This window comes from Moschus berezovskii, chromosome 11 (assembly GCF_049115385.1).
Source record: "Moschus berezovskii isolate FMDL1 chromosome 11, NW_MosBer_1.0, whole genome shotgun sequence".
Taxonomy (NCBI): Eukaryota; Metazoa; Chordata; class Mammalia; order Artiodactyla; family Moschidae; genus Moschus; species Moschus berezovskii.
The window spans coordinates 82,854,457-82,864,114 of NC_142470.1; positions in this window are offsets into that span (position 1 = coordinate 82,854,457).

Sequence of the window (9,658 nt, forward strand, 5' to 3'; positions counted from 1 at the left end):
GAAGTGAGGCCATGGTTTTCATTGTGGGTATCAGAAGTGGAACCACTATTTGGACTGATTATTTTCTTAAGGCAAAGGTCGTCTCAAGTAAGGCGAGGTGATGAGTGAAGAACAAAGTGTTACGGAAATCCAGACAGGCCATGGTGATAACTGCATAATTGATGGGAGAAGGGGACTGGTTCTTATCCTCCAGACGCTTCGCTTTATGGCCATTCTCTGTCCAAACCAAAAGGTCAGCCACAAAAGCAGCCTCTACATCATTGTCAGGATGCCAGGTGACGTTATCATCCCAGAAATAACAGTTGGGAGTTGGATGAATCTGGCCTCCCTGTTCCATTCGCCAGGTGATGAGCTGTTGAAACATATGATGTGATTTTATTTGTACACCTACAGTCAAGACTCCAGAGAGTCTACACTTGGCGACCACCATGGACATGAAGACGAAAAGGGTGTTTAGGCTTTGTGGACTCCTACGTTACTGAAACCAGGTTAAAAATCACGTCCTAGAATCCATTTGAGTTTACTAGAAATGTGGCCATCTCCTTCAGTTTCAAATAGGTTGTTATATCTAGTCAAGTAATATTTATCCAGGAGTAACACAAAATGTTGACAATAGCATTGATAACTCCCTGGTTAGCTAACAGAAAATATAAGATTATTTGTCCATTTCCATTGGGCCAAAGAATTTCAAACTTTGGTGCTGAAGAAGACTCTCAGAGTCCCTTGGACAGCAAGGAGATCAAACCATTCAGTCCTAAAGGAAACCCAGAATATTCATTGGAAGGACTGATGCTGAAGCTGGAGCTCCAATACTTTGGCCATCTGATGTAAACAGCCAACTCATTGGAAAAGACCCTGATGCTGGGAAAGATTGAAGGTGGGAGGAGAAGAGGACGACAGAGGATGAGATGGTTGGATGGCATCACTGATTAAATAGACATGAGTTTGAGCAAACTCTGGGAGACAATGAAGGACAGGGAAGCCTGGCGCACTGCAGTCCCTGGGGTGACAAAAAGTCGAACACGACTGAGTGACCGAACAACAATAAAGTTTAATAATACACTTCTGTCTTCCACTGATATACCCCTCATTATAGAAGTCACCATTTGGATGGTGTACGTAAAAAGTGAATCAATACTTCCTAATTCTAGAAAATTACCTGGTGTGTCTTACCATTTTGTAAGTTATGTGACTTCATTTTGTTAGTTCCCTGAGGCATGCTTCAGTGAGACAAACTCCACAGAGGGTGTTGGGATCTTAAATACCTATACATTTCTAAAAGTTAAGACCAGATTTGTACACAAACACACACACAAGTCGTCCTCTAGTGAGGCGCAGACTCTATTGAGGATGTAGATGCCTAATGAAAAAATTGGATAATCTCTTGATATCTCTTATGGATAGCACCAAAATGAGAATAACAGCAACAATAAACATGATAGTGACCACAGACATTTTCTCAATAAAACTTAGACAATGGAGAAACAGTCATACTATCAGCAAACTGTTGCCACAAAAGAGCAAAGTAAAAAGAAATAGGCAAAAATGAAAAAGGAAGAGTGTTAGACAAAGGAGAGTGTGCTAATTTGTGACTCGAGGCATCTGAGCAATAGTATTCTGAAGACGTGGAAGCACGTCCATCTCATGCTTTCATCTGCTTAATACGAAGGTCTGAGGGTAGTCTTCCCAGAGTCTCAGAAATTCTTAATAGAGTCTCCTTTGGAAGATATGCTTTGGGGGGAGTCTTAAGCATCCTCAGCGGGAAATTACTGTTTGAGATGGCCCTGCAGTTGCCAAGGATGATCTATGTTTCTTTAATTGGGAAGCATCCATCCAAAACTCAAATCCCTGGGATTCTGCTGCTCTCCTTGTTAGCAGTAACTGTCTATGTCTTTTTCCATCAGTGTCCAAGGGCTACATTTCTATGATGTTTCTTCCAAAAACCAAGTTTTTGTTTGTGCGGGCATGGAGTAGGAGGATGTTAATAGTAAAACTGGCCTATGATATGGAGCCCTTGCAATTTTCGGCTATTGAAGCTCCTAACAGAGTAGAGTCTAAGATTGCAGGTAATAATTGGAGGTAATATAGTCCCTTGGACTGCAAGGAGATCCAACCAGTCCATTCTAAAGGAGATCACTCCTGGGTGTTCACTGGAAGGACTGATGCTAAAGCTGAAACTCCAATACTTTGACCACCTCATGCGACAAGTTGACTCACTGGAAAAGAGTCTGATGCTAGGAGGGATTGAGGGTGGGAGGAGACGGGGACGACAGAGAATGAGATGGCTGGATGGCATCACCGACTCGATGGACGTGAGTTTGAGTGAACTCCGGGGGTTGGTGATGGACAGGGAGGCCTGGCGTACTGTGATTCATGGGGTCGCAAAGAGTCGGACATGACTGAGCGACTGAACTGAACTGAACTGAATATTCCTAGATGCTTGGGGAGGCCTGTTACCAGCTCATGAGGAGAGAGCTGATGTACTCTCAAAGGAGTTGATCTTGGGACCAGTGGTTAGGACTCTGCCCAGTGGTTAGTTCTGCTGGCCGGGGCCTGAGTTCAATCCCACAAGCTGTCCAGTGTGGCCAAAATAAATTTTAAAAAATCCTATTTCAAAGGAGTTGAAAGGCCAAGGGCAGGACTTTGAACCAGGGAAATTCAGCTGTTTCTGAAAGCTGGGCTAAGTTTAATTTGAAAATTCCATTCATCCTTTCTACTTTGCCTGAAGTTTGGGGGTGGTGAGGAATTTGGGGTAAGCAGTAATGTCTTCTTGTAGAACTCTTTGATGATCATCTCAGGAATACGGGGTAAGGGGGAGGTCCTCATCACTAGAGCAGCAGATGGGGACCCCTCTAGTAGGAAACACAGAACTGAATGGTTCATTATGATGCTCTTCAACAAGGAAAGGTTTCAACAAATCTGAAAACAAACATGTTCCCAAAGCCAACAACAAACAAAAACGGCAGAACATACTCACAGTCCATTAAAAGGGATAATTGTGTTACATTCATTGGGAAGTTTTCAAACGGGCCTTGAGGTCTTGATTCCCAGGCGTGCCCCACCTTTACTGTTTTGCCAAGATTATGTTGTTGGCAGCTGAGGTATGCACTAGAGCAGGGTTCAATAAACTATAGCCCACAGGCCAATTCTAGCCCGTGGATTTTTTTTTTTTTGTAAATAAGTTTTTGCTGGAACACAATCATGCCTATTTGTTTATGTACCGTCTATCACTGCTTTTGCACCCTAATGGCAGAGTTGAAGAGTTGCCACAGACTCTATGTCCCACAGAGCCTAAAACATTGACTATTTGGCCCCGTACAGAAAAAGTTTATTGATTCCTGGTCTAAGGCACCATTATGATGAGCCGTTTGGGTCATATTGTAAGTTCCCTGACCTGGCCACTTTAAGTCCAGGCTGTTCTTGGAGAGGCTGTGCCATTTTGTAAAATATGCACAAGAACCTGGGTTATAATGAGAATCCTCCGAAGAGTGGGCCTTCAGCCTGGTGGAGAAGTAGACTTGGACTGAGATGACCCCATGTAAGTTAATAACAGTTGGCCAAAAGAGTCACTTCTACAACTCCTATCTTGGGCTCCCAACCAGAGGGTAGCTATCTTCAGCTGCATTCTTCAGCAAAAGGGGTTTTGGAGATTTTGTCTCCCAAATCTACCCTCTGGGACACAAAGTCAGGACGAGGAAAATGGAGCCTATAGCATTTTCAGATGGACAGCCAAGCTATAGTTCACCCTATTAAAGGTCACCAACCAAGCAAAAGCTTAAACTTGTTCATCCTTGGGACTAGTTCTGGCTATGGACTCATTGGTACTCATCTGCTGACAATTCTATGGCCATTCTCTCCCCTTCAGTTCAGTTCAGTTCAGTCGCTCAGTCGTGTCCGACTCTCCGCGACCCCATGAATCACAGCACGCCAGGCCTCCCTGTCCGTCACCAACTCCCGGAGTTCACTCAAACTCATGTCCACAGAGTCGGTGATGCCATCCAGCCATCTCATTCTCTGTCGTCCCCGTCTCCTCCCGCCCCCAATCCTTCCCAGCATCAGAGTCTTTTCCAGTGAGTCAACTCGTCGCATGAGGTGGCCAAAGTATTGCAGTTTCAGCTTTAGCATCAGTCCCTCCAATGAACACCCAGGATTGATCTCCTTTAGAATGGAGTGGTTGGATCTCCTTGCAGTATAAGGGACTCTCAAGAGTCTTCTCCAACACCATAGTTCAAAAGCATCGATTCAGACAAATAAAGTTTATGACAAAGCAGTACAAGACAAGGGTGAGATTAGAGGGCTTTCCAAATTGTTAGATGTTATCAACGGAAAACCACTGCTCAATTAGAGAAAGTTGTGATAAAGTAAAACTGACTTTCATTGATTTAGAGCAGCAAGGGAGAATACTACACTGACAGTTCTTAAATAACATTTTGTTAGGAGAAATGAATGCATTTTATTTTACTCCTCCTTGCAGGGCTCAGAAGTTCTTAGAGCAGGATATCAGACTAGGACACACTTAGACTGGCTAGTTTCCTAAGGCAAGGATCAGTATATAAAAGGCAAAGTTCTAATTTAAAAAGGAAGGCTTGTATTAGTCACCAGGTTTTCTGATGTTGTTACTGCACAACTGATGGGCACTTCTGGTTCTCACTCCCAGTCATTCTTTGGTGATGATGGCCATCACTTATTGAACCAGACAATGTAGATGATTTATCCTTGTGTACCCTGTACCAGGGGCTTCCCTGGTAGCTCAGATAGTAAGGAATCTGCCTGCAATGCGGGAGACCTGGGTTCGATCCCTGGGCTGGGAAGATTCCCCTGGAGGAGAGCATGGCAACCCACTCCAGTATTCTTGCCTGGAGAATCCCCATGGACAGAGGAGCCTGGCGGGCTATAGTCCATGGGGTCGCAAACAGTCAGACACAACTGAGCATGCACAGATTCTAAATGCATATTATGCTTAAAACTAAGAGTTTAAAAAAGATGAAGGTGACTTCCCTGGGTTCCAGTGATTAAGACTCCACATCTCCATTGTAGGGGGCATGGGTTCGATCCCTGATCAGGGAATTAAGATTCCATATGCCACACAGCACAGCCCAACAACAACAAAAAACAAACAAACAAGCCAAAAAAATGATGAAGGTGTATAGCATCTTCTTTCTATCCCACTCCATCCATCGCCACCCAATAAAGTCCATTTTCAAAGGGAAGGAGTTACGAATCCAGAGGGCCTGTGTCTGAAATGCCATACTACTGGTCCCTAAGACAGAGGTTCCCAGGTTCTGAATACCCCACCCAGGCTTGCACATACTGCAATGCACACTTTGGTCTTGCATCATGAAAGTAACAGACTGGAAATAAAGAGGTTTTAGAATGAGATAGTCCCCAGTGCTGCTACTTACTGACTGTGGGGCATTAGGCAAGTCCCTTCATCTCTCCAAGCCCCTATTCCTTTATCTTCAAACAGAAAAGTAGCACAAGCTATTTGTTGTCTACCCCTAAAATCCCTCCTTCCTGCCTCTTTTCTTCCCATTACCACTGAGTGACTTCCTAGGCTCTCAGGTTGCTAGATTGTGTGTGGCCCTTCAAAATGGGAGGACACTTGTGTTCGTGGCTGGCACACTGTTGTCCTGACTCTAGACAATTGGAAGGAGAAAGAGGCCCTGGGTGGTCTCTCCTGAGGGGCTTGAGAGGTTCCACTCTCTCCATTAGGACTGAGAGATGAGAGAGCTTTTTCCAGGCTGCAGGGCAAGTCCCAAAGGAGGTCAGGCCTATTGTATCCAACTGCTGGTTGTTCATTAGTGCCTTCTTGTATCATTTTCAATAAATATTCATTCAATGCCTACGAACGCCAGGGACACTACTGTGTGCTGGGGACACAGTGGTAAATAAGACAGATAGGATCCTTGCCTATCAAATAGCCACAGCAGTTCAAATGAACACAGACTTTCCAGCTTCCCAACTTTCTAAATCACTGTGAGCATGATTTTGAGCATATTTCCACCTCTGCATTTAGAAATCCATCCATAACCCAAGGACTCTCCCAGAACCCTTGCTTGAGGTTGCTCAAGATGAACTGTTTTGCAGGAGAGTGAATATTTATTAAGCATCTTCCACTTGTAAGACTTGGGTCTATAAACATGAGGCCTGTTTTCACACCTCAGGGAGCTAAATTCTGGGGTGGTTGGTACAGGACGAATATTTGAGCAACACAAGTTATCATGCCTGAAGGAACCATAGGGAAGGTCCAGAGCAGCTGAGTCAGTTTTGGGGATGAGGTGACACTAAAGGTGGTAGGGTTCCATCAGGCAGAAAAGGATAGGAGATGGCCCACGAGAATAACTTAAGGGGCAATGTCCAAATGGGGGGAAAGGCAAGCTGAGGATGGGGATAGGAAATGAACTGGCCCAAAGACCTCATTTGCAGCCTGATAGAAGTCCTTAAATACTAAGCCAAAGAATTTGGACTGCATCCTATGGGCAAAGGGACATTTCAGGTCAGGAAGTTAAAGTGACAGAGCTGGTGCCATGAAACGATTACTTTGACATCTGTGAGGGAGATGATTAAGAGGGGAGAGACCCTGGAAGCAGCAAATTGAGGCCTGAGCAGCTTTGGACCTTTCAGAGAGGGGCTCACACCCTCTGGGTTTTATTTCTGGCTCAGTTGCTCTGCTGAGATTGTGCAAATCCTGTTGTGGGAGACTACTGGTTGCCTCCCAATATCCACTTCCCTCTCTCACCTTTCTAACAAAATCTTGAGTTTGTCTGGAGCAGCAAAATTTCTTGTTAAAAATGTTCAACTCCTCCAAATCTAGCTAAAGATGTCCATACTCCTGGCCAATGAAGCACAGAAAGAATTTAAAGTGAGGCTTCTGGAAAGGTTTTGTTTTCTTGATAAAAAGACATTGGTCCGGCCAGTACAAATTTTTCTTTCCCCACTTCTTCCAGCCTGGAACTCAGTTATGATGTCTGGAAGTGGTACAGCCAAGGCTATGGTTTTTCCCGTGGTCATGTATGGATGTGAGAGTTGGACTGTGAAGAAAGCTGATCGCCGAAGAATTGATGCTTTTGAACTGTGGTGCTGGAGAAGACCCTTGAGAGTCCCTTGGACTGCAAGGAGATCCAACCAGTCCATTCTAAAGGAGATCAATCCTAGGTGTTCATTGGAAGGACTGATGCTAAAGCTGAAACTCCAATACTTTGGCCACTTTATGCAACGAGTTGACTCACTGGAAAAGAGTCTAATGCTGGGAGGGATTGGGGGTGGGAGGAGACGAGGACGACAGAGAATGAGATTGGTGGATGGCATCACCGACTCGATGGACATGAGTTTGAGTGAACTCCGGGAGTTGGTGATGGACAGGGAGGCCTGGCGTGCTGTGATTCATGGGGTAGCAAAAAGTCAGACACGACTGAGCAACTGAACTGAACTGAGTGGTACAGCCATTTATGACCATGAGGATAAAAGCTCTAAATGAAGGATGGCAGAGAAGGAAGATAGCAGGAGTCTTGACTCTTAATGACTCCCTTGAATAGCTGTATCACCCTGAATTGCCTATCTCCAGATTTCCTATTACATAAGAAAAACAACTGTTTAATTTGTTGAAGGTTTAAGCAGCCAAACTTATTTCCTAACTGGTAGACATGGCTAACCCTGAATGTCTCACTTTCTTCTTTTCAGTCTCAAAGCCTGGCGCAGAAATGGATGATCCATCTGCCATGTGTTTTTCAGGAGCTGCCCACAACAACTGGAGAGGCCCTCAGTCTATGTGGCTCCCTTGGTCCCAACTCTCTCAGCCATGCAGGGCCTCCCTGGGCCCATGCAGGCCCAGATCCTTCAAAGACCAGAAGGCAAGGCCAGCTGGGACAACCCCAGGAGACCCGATCTCCAGCTATTAATCCAAAGCAAGAGTCCTAGACCTACAGTCAGAAGTCCTCGGATGCTGGACCACCTCTACTACTAATCAGGACACAACCGTGACCCCATCACTGCCAATTCCCTTGGGCCTCAATCACTTTGTCTTTGGAATGTGGGGACTGAGCTAGGTCAAAGTTTTCAAAGTATGCATCAATTAATTTGCATTTAACTGTAAATAATAGAGAGCTTCCCAGGGAGGGCTAGTGGTAAAGAACCTGCCTGCCAGTGCAGGAGACAGGTTTCGATCCCTGGGTCAGGAAGATCCCCTGGCAGAGGTCATGGCAACCCACTCCAGTATTCTTGCCAGGAGAATCCCATGGACAGAGGAGCCTGATGGGCTACAGTCCATAGGGTCACAAAGAGTCAGATACAACAGAAGCAACTTAGCACACACACAGAAAAATGATAAAAGCAAGCAAACAACAAAAATAAAAAACCAAAAGGTAGTGCATTCCATCAGGCTTAAACAATAAAGTTATCATCTGATAAAGTCCAAAGACAGGACCACTTAGGTATGGTATGGTCAGCTGTCCACCAATGTCATCAGGCCCCCTGCAGTTCACTGTGGATTAGCTCTGTCCTTGAACTGGCTTCCTTCAGGGTCACAGGATGGCTACTGCAGTACCAGACATCATGACCAGGCACTACCTTAGCCAAGAATGAAGAGGAATGTATTTCTTGTGTTTGATTTTTAGGAGCAAGAAGCTTTTCCCACAGGGCTCTATCAGACCTCATTGGTCAAAAGTGTCTCTTTCCAACCAATCACTGAAAAGAAAAGGGGCATGGCCATCTGATCTGAATGTATTCTGGAGAGCCAACCATGACCAGGACAGAAAGGAAGCCCTCTTTTCTAAAAAAAAAAAAAAAAGACATGACCCCATGACACAGAGCAGATAAAAGCTGAGTCTCTTGGACTGAAGTTAGCGGTGGGGAGCATGCCGACTCCCCCTGCTACTGTCCTCAGACTCCCAGTCCCAGAGCTGGAGCTCCTAACACTAGTTTGAAAGCCACTGGGCTTGATCTCTAAGGCAGCTTTCCATTCCAACACCCTATGCTTCTTTGCGTCTAAAATTAATGGCTCTGGCAGAATGAGGTCAATATGAGAGGGAAAACTACCCACACCCTCTGAGGTCACCCTGAGGACAGACACAGTCAAACAGCCTGGGGGGCTTCTAGCCTGGTTACAGCAGGAAAACTGCGCATTGCTCTGTACATTCACCAGAGCGACCCACGGTCATACAATCTGTTCCTCTTTGAGGGCACACACAGTCTCACCCAGTCTGAGAAGCTGCCCAGTAAGCAGTGTAAGGCACAGAGGGCTCCACACTAGAGTCACAGGTGAGGAAACCGAGGCCCCAGACAAGGAGGCCTTGGCTTCCAAAGCCAGGGTCTGGAAGAGCCTAGCTGGAACCATACACTGCTGATTCGGCCTAAGGATGAGTGACATTCCTGGGAAACTGGTAATGGAAAAATACACAGGTCTGATGGCTCCTGATCACAGGCTTGCTGGCAGGGTGCCTTAGGTCCCTCAACCTCTCTGAGCCCCACTCCCCTCATGTATAGAATGTACCACTCCAGGGTCACTGGGAGGACTTGGAGGAGCCCTCTGAAGGGTTGTTTAAAAGAGCTGTGGGGTCTTCCGGCCTGAGACTGCAGACAGCTAGGGGAGGAGCCACTCTGTTTCCCTCCTCCAGACTGTACGTGAAGGAAGACTGGTCCCGAGCCACAGACAGCCGCCCCG